General features: G+C 38.8%; 1 long non-coding RNA gene across 1 annotated transcript in view; it reads left to right on the plus strand.

Moving 5' to 3' along the window:
- The first annotated feature begins 17,641 nt into the window (after positions 1-17,641).
- LOC132820738 (uncharacterized) overlaps positions 17,642-19,921 on the plus strand; it is a 47,898-nt gene continuing 45,618 nt past the window's right edge. Inside the window, exon 1 of the long non-coding RNA XR_009645235.1 lies at positions 17,642-17,721. This is a non-coding gene — a long non-coding RNA (uncharacterized LOC132820738). The remainder of the gene's footprint in view (positions 17,722-19,921) is intronic.

A 19,921-nucleotide genomic window follows, 5' to 3' on the forward strand; every position in this document is an offset into this window, starting at 1 on the left:
GCCACTGTTGGAATACTGTGTGCAATTCTGGTCTCCTTCCTATCAGAAAGATGTTGTAAAACCTGAAAGGATTCAGAAAAGATTTACAAGGATATTGCCAGGGTTGGAGGATTTGAGCTATAGGGAGAGGCTGAACAGGCTGGGGCTCTTTTCCCTGAAGCTTCAGAGGCTTAGGGGTGAACTTCTAGAGGTTTACAAAATTCTGAGGGGCATGGATAGGGTAAATAGGCAAAGTGTTTTCCCCGGGGTCGGGAGTCCAGAACTAGAGGGCATAGGTTTAGGGTGAGAGGGGAAAGATATAAAGGAGACCTACAGGGCAACATTTTCACACAGAGGGTGGTACATGTATAGAATGAGCTGCCAGAGGAAGTGGTGGAGGCTGGTACAATTGCAACATACGAGGCATTTGGATGGGTATATGAATACGAAGGGTTTGGAGGGATGTGGGCCGGGTGCTGGCAGGTGAGACTACTTTGGACTGAAGGGTCTGTTTCCATGCTGTACATATCTGACTCTAAGACTCTATAAAGCTGAAAATATGCAGCAATGGTTAGTCAGCATCTGTGAACATGTAACATTATTCTTTACACCTGCTTACATCAAAAATGTATTAAAAGTTACATCAAGCAGAAATAAAGGTAAAGTGAGTTTGTATTGATTTTGTATAAATTTAAACGTTAGTTAGTTAAAATGCATTCCATTTCCAAAATCTAATTGTCCTGAAGTTACAGCTTTGAAGCATCATTTCATATTGATATCTATGCTCCATGCAAACCAATGAATAATCATAATGACATACATAGTTTCCACATTCATCTCCAAAGATACTGACAGTTTCAGAGCGGAAATTTTGGTCCTCAGTTAGAAACAGATGCAAATGGGGCTGAAGTAAGTTGGTGCTGGCAGCATACTGATTTTCTGATGTTTTTCCTGATGCTAGCCATTTCAAAGAAGCTGCGCTTGAAGTCAAAATGACTAGGTCGCCTTCCCATGAAGCGGTAGATAGCCAATTCAGCTCATTAAAGAGATCTGTTAAAATTACTTAAACAAGGCTGACTGGCTTCCCACAACAACAGGGGCTATTTTACATGCCTGGAAGCATGCACCTTGCAGCAGGCCTGGGAGACCAGTTTGCCAAGCAGGCCAGAGACTATCCTTAGGCGTAAGAGCACCATGAAGACAGTCTCTATGCTTCATTAGCATTTTAGAAAAGCTGGTCAGGAGGATGGCTCCATGTTGAAATACTGTCTGTTGCTTACTTGCCATTCCATCTTCTTAATTCAGAAGGTCTATGACTAACAGCACTTCAGCTTCAACTGATGCTTGTCAACCTTAACTGAACAGCAAACATGTCTCCATGTCAATTAAGGCAGCATCTGAGGTGCTTTTCTCGCACTACACTCTTTGACTTTGATCTCCAGTATCTGCATTTCTCACTTTCTCCATGCCAATTAAGGATGCTAGTTAGTATTGGCTGTTTGAAAATACAAATGAATGACTGTTTCTAATTCCCTGGAGCAGATTTGTCAATTTTCCACCAATTTATGGAGATCATTAATGACCTTATGTACAGATTGCCTTGAATGTTGAACTGTTCTGTTAAAACTTGAATTTTGTTTGCTCCCAGATTAAAGCAAACTTCAAAAGTTAAAAAACTTAAGTATCCATGCCTTCTTTTATGCCTTGATAAGCTGTAATGTTATCAGTTGTAGGTTACTACTGAATATAATCGTGTATTTACTTGTTCAGTTTGTGAACTAATGTCCAGCTAGAAATTAACTCGCTATCAGATAAAAATAACATCAATAAGTTACACATTGTAATAAAGTCTATGAGAAGACTAGGATAACAGGTCTATCCTGCTTGCAATTAGATGTTATGGATTTTCTCCACCCAAGGCCTTATGACATCAAATAGGGGAAGCTTTATGCCATTCCCAAAATTAACCCTTTCACAATGTTGCCTTATACAGCAACTACTACTGTTATTTTCTATTGCAAAAATACCTCTCCACATTCTTACAAACATTCAATCAATTTCAACTATTTAGCCCCTTTCCCCCCCATCTTTAAATATCCCTGTATTAACTACACCACTTAATTTTGCACAATTCCCTCCAAGTTTATATTGAACAGTTAATAAAATTTGCGTTTATATAGTGGTGATCGTAACTTCTGAACATTTTGAAGTGCTTTACCATCCATGATGCACGTGTGAACTGTAGGAAATATGAAATGAAATTTGTCAGTTTCAAACAATGAGATAAATGACCAGATAAACATTTTAAGACCTTGGTAGAGGGATCATAATTAGCCATGAAATAGACCTGCTCTTCTTCAAATAGGTTATCAATAATCTTCTCTCTATCATAAAGGCCAGATGCAGGGATGCTTGCTGATGATAGCACACAGTTCAGCACCATTTCTGAATCTCAGAAATTGAAGCAGAATGTTCCACATTCAGCAAGTTCTGAATAATATTTAGGATTGAGCAGAAAAATGGCAAGTAACATTTGAGGTGCACAAGTGCCAGGAAAGAAACATCTCCAATGAGAAAGAATCTGTTCCCTTGATATGCAGTGGCATTACCTCCTTAAATCGTCAATAGTGAAGTCCAGAGCATTAACACTGATCAAAAATGAAATTGAATCACCATTTAATACTATGCCACAAGAACATGACATATGCTAGGAATTTTGCAGTGACTAGTCTCCTGACTCTAAAAATGTCCACAAAATGTAGTTAGGAATGCAATAAATACTCCCCACTTCACTGGATTCTGCAGCTTCAAACCTGTCAAAAAGCTTGACAGCATCCAGGACAAATCAGTTGCTTGTTTGGCTTCCCATCTACTACCTGAAACATTCAATCCTTTTGCAACTGACACACAGTGGCAGCAATGTGCACCCAAATAAAAATTGCTGCAACTCACCAACATTCCTTTGACAGTACCTGCTAAACTCATTTCATACACTATTGAAAAGACCAGGGCAGCAGGTACCCACTCTACCATCTGCAAATTATGCTCCAATTTCTGCATCATCCTGACTTGGACCAATAGAGATTTCCAGACATTCACTACTCTCTAGAAGAAGAAATTTCTTCATATCTCAGTTTTAAAACAAGTGGATTTTCATTCTGTAACTATGACCCTTATTTCAAGATATCTCTGCTAATTGAAACATCTGCTCAACATCTACTCTGTGACATCCCTTCAGAATCTTCTATATTTCAATAAGATCAACCTCATTCTTTTAAAGTCTAATTAACAAACAACTAATCCATTTAGTCATTCTTATTAGGTTAACACATTCATCCCCAAACTCAATCTAGTGAATCTATATTGTGCTGTCCCATGCCAGCATGTTCATGCATAAATATGGAAATCAAAATTGTACATAATGCTCCAGGTAAAGCCTCAAACAGGAAAATATAGTATAGATCTGACATTAGTAAACTCAATTACTAAACAAACAAGCTCATAAATACTCAAGAGCAAATTCAGAATTTGGTTAAAGTGTTGTAATAGGTTAGAGACAGATAAGTTGTAACATCAATGACGAGAATATTTATTTCCAGGACACTAGAATTACATCTATGGATAGAATGAAAGTATTTGGAAGCAGTTAACTAACCTGAAAATGGTATATGCAAACAGAAGAGACTACATGGAAATGAACAGCAAGTTGTCTGAGCTTTATTTTACCAATGCTATGGTGGTGACCCACTGAGCAGAGCTTATGGTGGCAGGAAAATAGACGATTGTAGATATCTTCCTGTTGACAGGGATGCTCTTTGAATGATCTGGGATTATAACTGGCTGTTCACTTCAACAAGACAAAAGCCAATTATTAAGTTTCTCATTAGGGCAATTCTGCCAATGCAAAAATATAGTTTCCCCCACTCATCCGTAAAGTCTGTCAGCTCTGTGCCCCAAAAAGCAGTAGTCACAGACAGGTTGCTAAACAATTCTGTTCGAGGTGTTGACTCTCCATTTTGGACAACAGGCATGGAGGCAGCAAATTGGAAGGCCGTTTACTAGATTTTCTTTCTTGCTGCTCTCTGCCACTCAGTGATGGCTAGGAATCCTTTTTGTTCTCCATGTTGGAGTAAGTCCTAAAGCTGGTGAGAAACTAATGTACTGGAATAGAGGAAGCATATGTTAATTGTTGTCTCACATACAAAACATATACAGTGCTTTTAGCTTGCTGTAAGTGAATATGTATTGTGTAAACAATAATTGTATGGCAAATTACCAAGACCAAGGTAATTGCAATAGCAAGATGCCAAACATGGTACTACAGAGTACTATTCTTCCAGAACAGAGACAAGAAAGCAAATCATTACTGATGTTCCTGTATTGTAGATTGCTACATATAAAATGAAGTAATTTTGTAAAATGATGCAAGAAAATGAGGTGTAATAGTCTTTAGATTGGTGGAGACTGGGGTAAATGGAAGCCTTAAAAATAGTGAAAAGGTGCGTAGTTAGTCTGAGTGGTTGGGAGAAAAAAAAATGAAGTCAAGACAAGAGAAAACTTACTTGATGCAAGCAAGGAGTTGAAACATTTGGCCCAACGGAAAAGCCCTGATAGTGTAATCTTACAATACATATTAAAAGGCAAAACTGACAGAGATACTTGAAGTGCAATTAACAGGTAAGTTTTGTTTTCATTTTTGTCAAGAGATTTCAATCTACAATCACTTGTTTTCTTTACAAATGACATCTGATCTCAAATCTGTCTAAGTAGATGTATTTCTTCATCAGCCAGAAACTGACTGAAGAGTTCAGATCAGATTATTAGATCTGAATTAAACTTTACCTCCATAAATCCTTGATGTATATTTGTATTTGAAATTCCTTTCAGGAAGTTACATATATATTTTAAAAATAAAATGCACTGCCACCATGTGATACTCTAGCTTTATTAGTTTCAGTAAAATCACTATTTATTCATATTAGTGGTCAATTTCCAACCAATAATTCAATCAAATCATAAAGACAAATAGTTTTTTCAAAGATTATTTTGAATTTGATTAGAAAACGCAGTTACCTAATGATAATGCTATCAACTACAAAATGCCAGCAAATGATTTGAGTGGAACCCTTAAGAGTTTTTCTTTCTCATATTCTATCCTTTTATGACAAAGGCATTAGCTCCTATTGATATGTTTCCAGCAGCAATGACAAACTTTCAATGTCTTGTGAGATGCCATTCTTCAGGTAAACTTGATCAGGCACTACATTGTGTGAATGCACAAACTTCCCAAACAAAATATAATAGCAATCAAGTTTTTTTAAAAAATGTGCATGTATAGGAACTGGAAGCCTTGGTGATGTTTCTGCCCAATTAAGTCATATTGAAGCCATCTGCAGCAATTCAAGTGCTGTCCTACCTGAAAACAGCAAACTCCATCAGACCTCAAAACCAAACAACCTATTATTAATTCATTGTGATAATTTAGTGAGTACTTTCCCCAAATAAAATCGTTGTAAATATCCTAAAGTTCAAGACACTTTAGTCCACATAAAATCCTATCCTTATGTCTTTTACCTGTTCTCAAAATTTAAAAGCTTCTCAATTTTCCACTCTGACTTCGTCCTACCAATATCATCACTATCCCAACACAAAACTTGTGATATTTCTTATTATCTTCCATCTATTTCTGATTGACTATCAGATTCTAGGCATAGATAACTAGACCAAGTTACATTCACATTTTGACTGCTACTCCCAGACTCAAGTCAATCACTCTTTCCACATTTATTTTCACTTTGGTATTCTATTCTCTTCTCATGGCTCTTCTCCCTTCTTAGATATCTAGCCTTCCCAACACCCAACCTAGTTACCCTATAGCATTCCTTTGTATTTCTCTAATGGTCTCACCTTATGTCAACCATCCTGCTCAGTGTGTCGGGGGTGGGGGGGATAAATCTATTAAAGGAGCCTGCCATCTAATTCACACCTCTCATAGCTGATTCCGTGCATGGATCAGCTCACACTGCTTCCCTATGCATCACCTTCTGGAAGATCTGCCAACTGTGCACAAAGCACTTGCTACCCATCAATTTATTATAAACAGTCACCTTAACAGAAACATGGATGAGGGGTGATGATATGCTTTCCCTAAATGAAGCCTTCTTACCTAGCTATGTATTTCAGCACTTGCTCCAATGTGACTGTTGCAGCACAGAACTTATCACCAGATCAGACATTAGCCTGCACCACTATTAACCTCTGCAAATTAATCTTATGTGTATTAAGAATCACATTGTCAATCAGACTCACAAAATGGTGCTCCTACACACAATGTAAGTAAATTATATTACAACTATTCTTTGCAGATAGAAATAACATTTTACCTGTTTCTATTTAACAACACAGGTGACAACTATTGTTTGGTTCATTCCTTAAGGCAATGCCTTCACCAATTTGATTCAATTGGTTTAAATTTAAACAAGCTGGGCAGTTAATAATCAGTCATTACCTAACTGATACGTTTTCCATAGCAAAACCTCTATCACTCAGAAGTCAGTCAGCCAACCAATCAACACTTAAAAATATTGTTCTGCTTTTTAATTGGTATTCTTGATGAGTGTAAGGCATAAAGCATTTCTTCAGCAACACTCAAGCATCTTAATTGTTATTATAAAACTATGCTGTTGTTATCACACTGATCACAACTTTTGCTGATCGCATTGAACACAATCTGCTTGTATGTTTTATGGGTACAAGGGTTCTGTCTTTTTCATCTCTTATGGCTGTGAGTAGCAGTGACTTGCATTTACTGCATCAGCTCTCAAACCAGAAGGAGATTACACGTAGTCACCAGCAGGCCAAAGGACACTGCTGTAGATCAGACTTTTACATATCTTAACCCAAATTAATCCAGTCACTATGTTAGAAATTTATTTATGTTTCAGTATTGGATAATTGTTAATATTAATATCTACACTGTCCAAGGTTTTCAAATTAGTTGTATGTACAACACAATCATATTTTTAAATGTATAACTATTCTTTACAGACAGAGTTAAAGCTGGGTTACTTTAAAATATTCGAATGGTGGCATAATGGTGCACAAATGAATTACGGAATCACAGTCTCAGGTTAAGATTTAGGACTGAGTTGGCAAGAAATTTCTTTGTGCATAAGAAGTAGGAGCAGGACTAGGCCATCCGGCCCTTCAAGCCTGCTTCACTATTCAAGAAGATCGTGGCTGACGTTTTCGTGGACTCGTGGATCCACTTACCTGCGCTCTCACCTTATCCCTTAATTCCTTTATTGTTCAAAAAAACATCGACCTTTTGAAAACGTTTACTGAAGTAGAGTCAACTACTTCACTGGGCAAAGAATTCCATAGATTCACAACTCTCTGGGTGAAGAAGTTCCTTCTCAATTCCATCCTAATCTGCTCCCTCTAATTTTGAGGCTATGCTCTCTCGTCCTACCTTCACCTGCCAGTGGAAACATCCTTTCTACTTTTATTTTATCTATTCCCTTCATAATTTTATCTATTTCTATAAGACCCCCTCCTTCAATCTTCTGAATTCCAATGAATATAATCCCAATCTACTCAACCTCTGTTCATAAACCCCTCAACGCAGGAATCAACCTCCTCTGCACCCCTTCCAGTGCCAGTACATCCTTTCTCAAGTAAGGAGACAAACTGCTCACAGTACTCCATGTGTGGCCTCACCAGCACCTAGTACAGCTGCAATATAACCTCTCTGCTTTTAAACTCAATCTCTTTGGCAATGAAGGGCAAAATTTCATTTGCCTTCCTAATTACTTGTTGTACCTGCAGCCAAACCTTCTGTGATTCATGCACAAGGACACCCAGGTCCCTCTGCATAGCAGCATGCTGTGACTTTTTATCATTCAAGTAATAATTCTTTTTACTATTACTGCTACCAAAATGTAGGAATTCATATTTATTTATATCATATCCCATCTGCCAGACCTTTGCCCACTCATTCAATGTATCTATATTCCTCTGCAAAGTTAGACAGCCCTCTGCACACATTGCTTTGCCACTCATTTTCGTGTCATCTACACATGGTCTCCAACTCCAAATCATCGATATAAATTGTAAATAATTGGATCCCAACACCGATCCCTGAAGCACACTCCTAGTCACTGATTACCAGCCAGAATAACACTCATTTATCCCCACTGTTTGCTTCCTGTTAGTCAACCAATCCTTTATCCATGCTAATACTTTACTCCTAATACTATGCATGCTTATCTTATGCAGCAGCCTCTTGTGCGGCACCTTGTCAAAGGCCTTTTGGAAATCTAGGTACACCACATCCACTGGATCCCCCATTATCCACCTTGCATGTAATGTCTTCATAGAATTCCAAATGATCTGACATGAAGCTGCCCTTTGTGAACCTATGCTGTATCTGCCCAATAGGACAATTTCTATTGAGATGCCTTGCTATTTCTTTCTTGATAGTGGACTCAAGCATCTTCCCCTCTCCACCCCCACCACCCCACAAAGAAGTTAAACTAACTGGTGTATAATTCCCCATCTTTTGTCTACCTCCCTTTTTAAACAGTGGCATTACATTTGCCGTTTTCCAAACTGCTGCGACTGCTCCTGAGTCCAGTGAATTTTGGAAAATTACCGCCAGTGCACTTGCTATTTCTCCCGCCATCTCTTTTAGTACCCTGAGGTACATTCCATCAGAGCCAGAAGACTTATCAATCCTTAGCTTCATTAGCTTGCCCAAAACTACTTCTTCCACTGGTCCCCAGCTACCTTCATCTCTTTGTCAATTACTGGCATGTTGTTTGTGTCATCCACTGTGAAGACTGATACAAAATACCTGTTCAATGCTTTGGCCATTTCATCATATGCCATAACTAAATTCCCCTTCTCATCCTCTAAAGGGCCAACATTTACTTTAGCCACTCCTTTTCATTTTATATATTTAAAGAAACCTTTGCAATCTGTTTTTATATTCTGTGCTACTTTTTTTCTCATGTTCTATCTTACTTTCCTTTATTGCTCTTTTTGTGGCTTTCTGTTGACCATTCGAGTTCTCCCAATCTTCTAGTTTCATGCAGTTTTTGACCACTTTGTATCCCTTCTCTTTCAATTTGATAACCTCTGGGTGTCTTAGACACCCAGAGCAGATTATCCCTTTTCTTGCAGTCCTTCCTTTTCACTGGAATACACTTCTGCTTTTTTAGATTAGATTAGATTACTTACAGTGTGGAAACAGGCCCTTCGGCCCAACAAGTCCACACCGACCCGCTGAAGCGCAACCCACCCATACCCCTACAGTTACCCCTTACCTAACACTACGGGCAATTTAGCATGGCCAATTCACCTAACCCGCACATCTTTGGACTGTGGAAGGAAACCGGAGCACCTGGAGGAAACCCACGCAGACACGGGGAGAACGTGCAAACTCCACACAGTCAGTCGCCTGAGTCGGGAATTGAACCCGGGTCTCAGGCGCTGTGAGGCAGCAGTGCTAACCACTGTGCCACTGTGCTGCCCACCGAGCACTCTGCTGAGCACACTGAAAAATTACTTTGCACGTCCTCCACTACTCATCAACTGTCCCATCATAAAATCATTGTTTCCAGTCTACTCTAGCCAAGTCCTCCCTCATTCTAATGTCGTCCTCCTGGTTCAAGCACAGGACTCTAGTATTGGATTTTATCTGCACACTGTCCACCTGAATTCTAATTTCACCCATACTGTGATCACTCCTTCCAAGAGGATCCTTAACTATGAGGTCATCAATTATTCCTGTCTCATTACACAGGACCAGATCTAGGATAGCTTGCTCCCTCATCGGTTCTATTGCATACTGTTCAAGAAACCTATTACAGATACACTCAACGAACTCCTCCTCAAGGCTACCCTGACCGAGCTGGTTCGACCAATCTACGTGTAGATTAAAATCCCCCATGATAATTGCCATACCATTTTTACAGGCATTAGTTATTTCTTTGTTTATCGCCTAATCAAATGTGATGTTATTATTTGGTGGCTTAAGAGTGACTTTTTCCTCTTAGAATTTCTAATTTCCACCCAAATGGATTCAAACTCATTCTCCATAGAACCTATATCATCTGTCAGCACCACTCTGATGTCATCCTTGAATATCAGAGCTACACCACTTTTCTTACTTTCCTGTCTGTCTTTCCGATTAGTCTGGTACCCTGGATATTTAACTCCCAGTCTGACCATCCTGTAACCATGTCTCCATAATGGCTAATAAATCATATTCATTCATGATGATTTGTGCTGTTAATTCACCAACCTTGTTACAAATGGTACAAGCATTCAGGTAAAGTGCCTTTTTTGCTAGCTTTCTTACCCTCATGAATTCCAACATCTCTAATAATATCTCCTGAGTTATCCTTCCTTTTTGCTTCTTTCATGGTCTATCTTGGACTTAAACCGTTCTGCACACATGCTAACCTACTACTTATCTTTTTATTTACCATCATACTCCCTGTCATTTTCCCTTTCCATTCCACACCCCCACCTCGCCGACTCACTAGGTTAAAGACCTAGTGACCACCCTATTTATCCTTTTTGTGAGAAAATTGGTTCCAGACCGTCCATCAATACAGATCTCGCCAGTTCCAAAACTGATGCCAATGTCCCATGAAATGGAATCCCTCTTTCCCACATCTCTCCCTTAACCACATGTTTACTTCCCTAATTTTCTTATCTCTAAGTCAATTTGCACATGGCTCAGGCAGTAATCTGGAGATTATGACACTCAGGGACTTGTTCCTTAATTTCGTTCCTAAGATTCAGAGTTGCAAAGCATTGAAAATAGTTACCCTGGGATCCTGTGGCTATGTAGATCTTAAGGAGAGATCAACATGCTTTGAGAGTAGTAAGGTAATTAAGACATATGGAGATTATCTGTTTCATTCGCACACATTCAGCCAGGATTTTATTTGAATAGCAGAGCAAGCTTGAAGGACCATTAAAGATATTTCTTAAGTTTCAGGCAGACTTTGTCACTTCTAAATTGATTGCTATCGCCTCACTTTCAATGAAGTCACAGGATAGGTAAAGTAATTGTAAGGTTTATAATAAGAATGTCTGGAACAAAATTTTAGTCAAGGAATTTTATATTATAGTATTTGGGAATTTTGATTTAAAATGTGTATGTAATTCTAAATTGCATATAGTTGTAATAAAAATAATTATTGACATCTAATTCCACCAATATCTGGGACTTTTGTAAAAAGGAAACACCTTTAATTGAGGCAGGACGTTATTTCAAAATGGTGGGTGAAGATATCTGACAAAACTCAACAGGAACTTACAAGATGGATGCCTAAACATGACTTAGGAACAGATTACAGTAAGATAATTGAATTGACATAATGCTGCGACAAAAGCCAGAGATAAAAGGAACCTGACAAAAATCTAGTCTGCAGAAAATGTGCACAGGGCCTTCTTCTAGTTTAATGGCATCTTAACAGTTTTAAAAATGGGAAGTCAAAACTCCTTCATAAACATGGGATGTCTCCATTGTGTGTCAATAGTGAGCTATACCATGATCAAACCCTAAGGAAAGAAGTAACATTATAAGTTTGTCTGCTTGCTTTAGAGAGATGGTAACTTCAAGAAGACCTACACAATGGAATACTATAATAGTGAAGCATTTTGTTTTGTCAAATTTGAATCCTATATTGTTACAAGCTGGAATACATCAGAGATAGAGAATTTAGAAACAAAGTGAATTTAAAGTGTCACAGCACAGGAAAACGCCTGGTTACAGTTTAAACAAAGCTTTCACCAGAAGAACAGTCAGCTTACATTGACTGTAGTCACACAGGAACTCAGGGCCAAGATTGAAGAATACTTTCCTTCCCCTGTGGACTTGAGCATTTTTCCACTTTCTACCCTTTGGCTTAGAAACATAGAAAACATGAGCAAGGTAGGCCGTTTAGCTTTTCAAGCCTGTTCTGCAATTCATCTAACTGATCACCAAACTCAGTATGCTATTCCCATTTTCTCCCCATACTTTTTGATCCCTTTAGTCCTAAGAACTGTATCCATCTCTTTCTTGAAAACATACAATGTTTGGCTTCAACTGTTTTCTGTGGCACAGAATTTTACAGGTTATCCAGTCTCTGGGAAAAGAAATGGCCTAGTCTGTATCCTTAGATTGTGACCCTAGTTCTGGACTCAGTGGTCATTGGGTAAACGCAGTAAGGATGTCCTGCGTTTGAAGGTAGACCTGTTGGAATTTTATAGGTTTCTGTGAGATCTCCCTCATTCTTCTAAACTCTCGTGAATACTAGAATCAAATCTAGTTTCTATTCTTACATCAATACTTCTATCCCAAAGAAACTAGTAAACATTTGTTGCACTCCCTCCAGAGTCATCCTTCCTCAGACAGGAGATCAAACCTACACCACACGTGGTATCACCAAGATATTCTTGGTCCTCTACTCAACTTCTCTCGGTGTGAAGGCCAACACACCATTTGCCTTCTTCACACCAACTGCACCTATATATTTACTTTCAGTGACCAGTACAGATCTTGTTGCACCTCCTCATTTCAGAGCCTATCACCATTCAGATAGATTATTATCTGCCTTCTGTATTTGCTACCTCCGAGGTACTCCCTTTCGGACACTTTTTTACTTCTTGATTATGTTTATCATTTTTAAACTGTGCTTTTTAAAAGTAATAAAACAAACTATTGCTAACTTGTGTGAAATGCAGTGACGCTGGAAATCAAATTTAAAACAAAACAAATGCTGGAGAAATTCAGCAAGTATGGCAATACTTGTGGAGACAGGAAAAGAGTTAAAATCTGATTCTGATATAACTCTTCTTTAGAAGACCACTTCTTCCAAATTCAGTATCTGTTTATTCTGTTTTTCCTTCTCCACATATGTCAACAGACCTGAGTTTCTCTAGCATTTTCTTTTTTTCATAATTAACTTAATATGTCACAAGCGAAAATTCTACCACTGAGGCAGCGAAGAGGGTTACCTCAGATTACAACAGGATCTTGACCAGATGGGCCAATGTCCTGAGAAGTGGCAGATGAGTTTCATTCAGATAAATGTGAGGTGCTGCATTTAGGGAAACCAAATCTTAGCAGGACTTATACACTTAATGGTAAGGTTCTAGGGAGTGTTGCTGAACAAAGAGACCTTGGAGTGCAGGTTCATAGCTCCTTGAAAGTGGAGTTGCAGGTAGTTAGGATAGTGAAGAGGACGTTTGGTATACTTTCCTTCATTGGTCAGAATACTGAGTACAGGAGTTGGGAGGTCATGTTGCAGCTGTACAGGACATTGGTTAGGCCACTGTTGGAATATTGTGTGCACTTCTGGTCTCCTTCCTATTGGAAAGATGTTGTAAAACTTGAAAGGGTTCAGAAAAGATTTACAAGGATGTTGCCAGGGTTGGAGGATTTGAGCTATAGGGAGAGGCTGAACAGGCTGGGACTGTTTTCCCTGGAGCTTCGGAGACTAAGAGGTGACCTTATAGAGGTTTACAAAATCATGAGTGGCATGGATAGGATAAATAGACAAAGTCTTTTCCCTGGGGTCAGAGTCCAGAACTAGAAGGCATAGGTTTAGGGTGAGAGGGGAAAGATATAAAAGAGACCTAAGGGGCAGTTGTTTTCACACAGAGGGTGGTACAGGTATGGAATGAGCTCCCAGACGAAGGGGTGGAGGCCAGTACAATTGCAACATTGAAGAGGCATTTGGATGGGTATATGAATAGGAAGGGTTTGGAGGGATATGGGCTGGGTGCTGGCAGGTGGGACTAGATTGGGTTGGGATAACTGGTCGGCATGGACGGGTTGGACTGAATGGTCTGTTGCCATGCTGTACAGCTCTATGACTCTATATGACTAGTTTGTCATTAAAAAGTATGCATGTCTTTTAAAAAGTCCAAAATACCAATCTCAGGAGTGAAAAGAGAGGAATTTATTCACATTTCTGAATTTGAATGTGTCGGTATTCAATCTACTAAAATTTCTAGCCGAAGCAGTTTGCAATGGTAGGGGTTAGATACACTTTCTAGCTGTGTGTACAAGGAGATTGACCAACTTTCTCATCAGTGAGCTGATGATCCCATCCCCAGCTGGAAGTCTGGGTCTATTGCTAAGCTAATTATTCTCTGAAGATTGTGACCTAGTACTTATATAAAAAAAATCCAATTTCTCATGTCCCTTTTAATATCATTCACCTTTTGTGGAATGCAGAACATTCCTTTTTATATATCTTGGACTAACAGATCTGAAGTAAAATATTAGGGGTAGTAAGCAGAAACCTCCTGGTGACTGCCTGTACAGGATCATCAGTTGGGGTTTGGAATATGTCACACTCTGCATTAAATTATTCCATGGATAGTACAAATGGTTAATTAGGACATACTTGTAGAGAAAAACGACTTATAAAGTGAGGAAAACACATTTTAAACTTAAATATGCTGACTTAATATGCACGATATTAAACGATCATGCTTCAATCAACTTTCAATAGCTTATTCATTCAAAATTAAATAGTTACAATTAAATGAAATTTTCTTCCAACACACTTAACTCTGATTCAGTTCCATGACAGCAAAAAAGCTGAAAAGAATGCAAATGTTGCTTACGTACAAGGCTGTTTAATTATTAAACAAAGTTTACCACATGCTGTCATGATCTCCATATTAAAAATGAGCAACCTTGTCCCTTGTTCTGAAATTCAATATGGCAGCCATGTATCTAAAAGCATTTGATAAAGAAAACGGCGTTGCCACCAGAATATCAGTTACTGTAACAGAATATGCACTGATTGTTATTTTCTTAGTAAACAACTGCATTTTCACTTGATAAATTTCTGGTAACTATGCCACAAATGTTAATATTTTAGCATGCATATTATCACACATCAAACGCATGGGACACGATAAGTTAGCTTTTACCATGGCAGCTGTTGTTTTCAAAAGTAATCGGCACAGAAAAAAAAACAAACCAGTCCCCTAGGAACTGTGCAGTATAATTAAAAACTGACAAGATTACAGCGTTGACAGAAAATAGTGCGCAATGGCTAGAAAATCGGGTTTGTATGAGTTGTAATATTGTACGGGATTCTTAGTGGAAAGTTTATATAATCATTCTGGGCTATCTGCTATTATCCACATGAGGAAAACTAAACGAAAACTAAAGTTAGGCAAATGTACTGGCAAAATTAATATCTGAAAATGGATGTTATAGCAACACTTCATAAGTCACTATCAATTTGATATTAGGTCGCTTCGCACGGACATACTAGGTCTTCCAATAAAGCAGACAGAAATAATTTTTATCCAAAGTAGAACGACTCTTAAGTGGATATAGTGCATGGAATTAATTAGGTAAGTCATTTTATTTCTTAATATACCAAAATGGTTTCTGAAAATTAAGAGAATTATTACCAACTGGATCTTCAAGTTCCGCCTTTAGTTTAGCTACTGTACAGTAATTCACTTATTCTATCACTGTTGTGTCTTATTTTAAATAGAATTTTAGAACTGATGTGAACAGTTATGTAGAAACTTATTTCTTCCAGTAAATTATTTACAGAACGTCTATTTCATGAAATGTTCGAACCTTTTACTTATTAAAATATAGCTCTGGAAAGATTACGAAGCACAATATTTTGAATGTTATGAAGAGATATGTGATGTTATAACCGACTATGAATTCGGAAAATGTTGATGGAGTGGTTTCCTCTGCATTGAAATGTTGCTGTCTTAACGGAGTACAATAAGGGAGCTACAGTTGGTTTTACAAAAAAAAAGTTGTGATTACTTCAGAAGAGGGAGAAAAGAATCCTCTTTTTCGGAAGAACATTCAGTAATTCAGTTTCGGTAGACTACCGAGAGCCGAGGGTGGGGAAGGGGTTTGTGGATATGTCTCTAGCCACTGGTTCCAGGTGGAAGGTCATGTCGTTTCACAGGTCACCTTACAATCGCCTGGTGAAATGATACACGGTAGGAATCATTTCCTCACAATATTTTCTTAAATCCTTTCCAAAACCACCGACCCCCAAAAAGCGTCCAATGCTCAGCAAAACCAAAAACTTTACAGCAGGAAACTGATCCGCCAAAATGCGAAACAGAAAAATAAGGTGCAGCGCCAAGCAGCCAGTCTCGGCCATGAGGACATACTCCAGGCTGGTGTGTTTACAGTGGGGTCCACGTGAGGACAATGTTTGGGCTCCGAGCGCCGGGGCTGCGTGACGTCACCGGCGGACAGGTTGAATGACGTAACCGCTGTTGCTGACTCGCCGCCTCGCGCTCCCCAACAAACGGTAAGTTTAAAAACCAGGCTCGCGCACCCTTCAACGTTCCAACACAACGGTCCGCCAGGCTGGGCAAACCGCCTCTCCCTGCCTGCGCTCTCAGTTTAATTGTGGGAGACGCTGGTGTAAAGTCGGGTCGCTGTCGCTGCAGCCGCCTCCTCCTCTCCCCTCCCGTGTTGATCCCGAGAGTCGGCTGCAGTGACGGCGGTCGCTTTCAGTCTTGACATACTCTTTTTGAGTGATGTGCCTTCAAGTACCTTCTGGGGCTTGGCTGGGGGGAGAGAGAAATAGGGCGCTGCTCTTCTTAACCGCTTTATCTTCCCCTTCCACCCACTTTTACAATAATATTACAAGAAGAGCGCTCATTAGGGGGCAAATAAACACACACTGAGCCTCATCAGCAAATAAAACTAACCCTGTCTTCAGATCTTCCTTTCCTATTTTATAGTTTTAACGCTCTGCCTACGGTTTTATTTCAAAAGAAATAACGGAGCTGTTGAGTCACTTTTGCAATGGGAAATAATTGTGTGTCTGTGGGGGGGGGGTAACTTTTCAGTTTTTTTTACCTCTCTACTTGGGCTTTATTTGTACCTGTTTGGCTTTGTTCTGAGTTATGATTGAGGCCTTTCACTCTTTAGGCTAGCAGCGTGTAGGCCAATGGATTTTAGGCCATTTTATTTCAAAAACTGTCACCTGCCGCTTCGAGGCGTCGAGAGCCGTCGGGCTGAAGGGGTGGGGGTGTGTAGAGAGGAGGGGAATAAAAGAGACAGAACACAAAACATAAAATGCGTAGAAACTAAACAGGCGACGGGCGACGTCAACCGAACTTGATGTCGGAGAATTGAAAAACTCGCCGTGTCGGCGCTTGATTGACGGCTCTCGCGGCCAACGGTTTGCGCGCCGCGAGGGATTGACGTACGGAGGGCTGATTGACAGGTAGCTGAGCCACTCAGCGATCGTTCCTGCGGTGATTGACATCCGGCTCAGCCAGTTAGTGGCCAACACCGCACTGATTGACAGCTGACAGCTCCAGGCGGTGGGGGCGCCCCCACAGCTGGAATGATTGACAAATTCGAGAGACAATGGGAGCTGGATCATGGCTGTCCCTCTCCCTCCCCCTCTCCCTCTCCCTCCCTGGGAGAGAAGTGATTGATTAGACAGAGCGGGTGATTGACGGCGGTCTGAGTCAACCGGGGAGCAGTGTATTACATAACAGGACTTCGGACTGACCTTAAACCAATCAATCTGGTCAAGAGGCAGCAGGCTGGCCTGTTGAGATGCTGCACCAATCACTGTAATCTCGAAGCTGGGTGTCTGGTCATCATGTTAGGTTGTCTTTTGTGTATACAGAAGATGGATACAGTATTCAAAGTGTCTACTTTGGAAATGTGTTTTATTTCTGGGAATATATCCCTGCACTTGGACAAGTAAGGTATGTGCAACTTGTTAAAAAAAGATCTCGCATGTAATTATCAAATAATTGGAAAACTTTTGTAAATTATTTATTTTTCGTTTTTCACTATCATGATCAAGTGAAATTTTAGATTAATTGGCGACTTTAGATGGTCGCTTCAGTGAATTGTGGGGCTTTTAGCGCTATAATAATCTGGTATCTGTGTTGGGCACTGTTTTTTTTCAGTGGTGTCCTCAGGGGAAAGGTGATGAAGGTTTGGGTGGGTATAGTAGGGGAGGGGAGGGGAGGGGGTGTTTCGGGACATTTAAAAATAATCCAGGTCGAAGTGAGAATTTTAAATTCCTTTGTTCGTTTGACATTCACTGCATTAATGCAAAGCAAAACAATTCGCTGTTTTTCGTCAGCTGGCGAATCTTTGAGAGTAAAAAATGTTAACAGTTTGGTAAAAGTCTGGAAGTGCATTACCAGGCCCCAGTTGCAGAAGATGCAAGTAGTTTTATCTGGAATCTGTACCGTTGACGATTCTGTAAAATAATTCATTTCATGACGCGATGGGGAGGTTTTGTTTTTAGATGGTATTTACAAACGATATATCCTGGGAACTGCTAACTGCTTGGTAAGCTTTGTTTTGTTGTAGTCAGTTGAGACTTTTATTTTAAAACAAAGTTGTGTTATTTGCAGTTTCATGTGCAACGAACAGTTTTTTTAAATAGTTCCGACTTGGCACCCTATTATTTATATTATGGAAATAAATCGTTGTTATCGCCCAGTCCATTTCTAAGATTTGATTTTTTCGAAACCACAGAGAACCAACGTTAATAGCTTGTTAGCAATTTTATATAAATTCTTAACTAGATATATTATGTAGAACCGAAAATAAAATCATTGATGAATTTCCACATTAAAAACATGAGTGAAAAAATGACAATTAATGTTTTGTTTAGTAAAATACAATATTTTTAGATACAATACATAATTTAAAAAAATCTATCTTCTTGTCAACCTGTATATGAAACTATTCTGACTTTATTTCTGCAACATTTCTAGCATGTATATTATTTTGCTGTCTATGCCTATACCCATAAACATATCTGTTTTGAATATACTAATGGTCATTACTTACAAACTTCTGGGTATTTTCAAACTGGAATTATATCGTTTTGTTTTCAGTTTTAAAAAGTTTTTTAAAGACATTACTGTCTTTGTAGATGGCGCATGATATGTGGTATTTGACCATAAGAAATCGAACAAATCCCATGAAATCATACTGGGGTTTATAATAAAACTTTATAATTAACATTCATAGAAAAATAACAGTGGAACCTTTGCCACAAAAGTGGTAATATTCTTAATTTTATGTAACCATATCTTTTTCAATTTATTTTAAATTATGGTAAGACATTGCAATGTAGACTTTGGCTTTGTTTCTTGAATGGAGGTCTGTTACAAATGAAAAACTGTTACAGTAAGTGCTTTTTTAAAAAAAGGCTTGTACCAGGAAATCTGTAACTTTATGAATTACAAAGAAAAGTTTTTAATATCACTTTTTTTGTTAGCCATGAAGTCTCAAATATATGAACAAGTTGAAAATAGTTGAAAGTTGACAATGTCAAGTTTGGCATGCCCATCTTGTCAAAGTTTTGGAAAAATTATATAAGCCATTTTGTGTTATGAGGGATGAATAAGGTATCGGGCCCTTGCAACAATAGCTGTGATCTCCAGTATCTGCAGACCTCATTTTTTACCTTGCAACAATACTCTACGTCTTCAATAAACAACTCAACTAATCGCTTAAAGCATCATAGATGATCATTTCTTCTGTCTTTTCCCCATGTATGCCCTCCCTCTGTCTTTGCTTGTCAATAATTATTTCCAGTTTAGAATGTTTTTTTTGCCCTACACTCATGCAACATATACACAAGACCAGCGTAAAGACACAACCTATTAAGTAAAGCTGAATACAGGTACTGGGACTTCTTAGAAGTTTCTTTTATTCACTTATCTGCATGATTTAAGCGAAAAAAGTAGCTACTTAGCAGAATCTTTATTTTAGTTATTTGCTGATTTGACTATTTAAAAACTTGTTGAAAGTGACAAGCTAGTGATATAGCCAGCTTGTTATGTCACCATTTTGGGTTGAATAGACTGCAGTTAGATTTTGTTGTCCACCTGCAGCTTGATTCTGTTTCTAAGTGGAGATTGATCACATGCCTCACTG

The sequence above is a fragment of the Hemiscyllium ocellatum genome, chromosome 12 (genome assembly GCF_020745735.1).
Source record: "Hemiscyllium ocellatum isolate sHemOce1 chromosome 12, sHemOce1.pat.X.cur, whole genome shotgun sequence".
In the NCBI taxonomy this organism is placed as follows: Eukaryota; Metazoa; Chordata; class Chondrichthyes; order Orectolobiformes; family Hemiscylliidae; genus Hemiscyllium; species Hemiscyllium ocellatum.